This window comes from Elephantulus edwardii, unplaced genomic scaffold (assembly GCF_000299155.1).
Source record: "Elephantulus edwardii isolate Elephantulus edwardi_28Jun2011 unplaced genomic scaffold, EleEdw1.0 scaffold00172, whole genome shotgun sequence".
NCBI lineage: Eukaryota > Metazoa > Chordata > Mammalia > Macroscelidea > Macroscelididae > Elephantulus > Elephantulus edwardii.
Window position 1 is genome coordinate 29,825 of NW_006399922.1, and position 1,313 is coordinate 31,137.

Below are 1,313 nucleotides of genomic sequence, written 5' to 3' on the forward strand. Positions count from 1 at the left end.
AAAACTACTGTTTTCATACCCAGGATGTGTCCGATATTTCTAACGTTGTCGCTGTTGGGTGCCCTCAAGTCTATTCTGATTTTTAGGAGCTCGTGAACAACAGATCTGAACTGTGTACTGTGTCATCCTCATTGTCTGGGACACACATGGGCCCATGGCAACGGCCCTATGTCAGCCCATCTCTTGAATTAAGCGTCTTCATGAGTCTCCGGCTGGAACCTAGTTTTCCAGCCCCTTTCCCTGGGAACGGTATGGCTGGAGGAAGGAAAGGAGGCCCCCAAGCACTGATTTCATGGAAATGAGCAGAGTCGGGAAGGAGGGTGACCTGAAAGCACATGACCCTGGGAAGAATGAACTTGAACACAAGCTAAAGCAAAATGCGTCAAGACGACGGCGCCGGCGTGAGAAATAGAGAAGAGGCAACTGCACCTTGACTCTGAGAGAGTAAGTGCCCAGTGTCCACCTCACAGACTAGGACAATGAAGGCGAAGGCTGGGTTCTCACACCAGGGAGCGCAGCTCGCTGTCTCCATCTAGTGGTCAGCATGAGGAACAGGCGACCAGAGTGTCCACAACAGAACCACAGAGCACAGTACCTTTAGGATTGGTTCCGGACACACTTCAGGAACGGACCCTGACACACATCCGGTACGCAACACGGACCCATTTCAGGCACGGACCCTAACACACATCCGGTACAGTACACGAACTCATTTCAGGGACGGACCCTGACAAACTTCCGGTACGAAACAGGCCCATTTCTGGAACTGACCCAAAACACTTCCGGTACAGAACACGGACCCGTTTTAGGCACGGACCCCGACACGCTTCCGGTACAGAACACGGACCCATTTCAAGCGCGGACCAGTTACTTCCAGTGCTGCACTTCATCGCCCCTGGTGGACACATCAATTTTCCGTTTTAGACCCTCTCGTCAGGCATTGGACACAGAAACATATCACATACTCGACGACCAAGACACACATCCTAAACAACATGGACATACTTTTTACATTGCAGGATTGTTGTCCCACATCACTTGCGGGACCCAAACACACATCTGGTACAGGACATGAAATGCTGGACACAGATCTTGTGCTGGACCTGGACACACCTCGACTATCGCACAGGGACACGCTTCCCACGCTAGAGTATCCCTGGTCGGTGGAAGTCCATTCACCAAACTCACAAATTAAATGACCACAGATGGTTCACACACACACACACATGTCCAACCTGTCATGAGGATGACGTTTCTCCTGATGCTTTAGTTGCCAATAAATTTTTACGACAGGCTGTAAACAACTTCGAAAA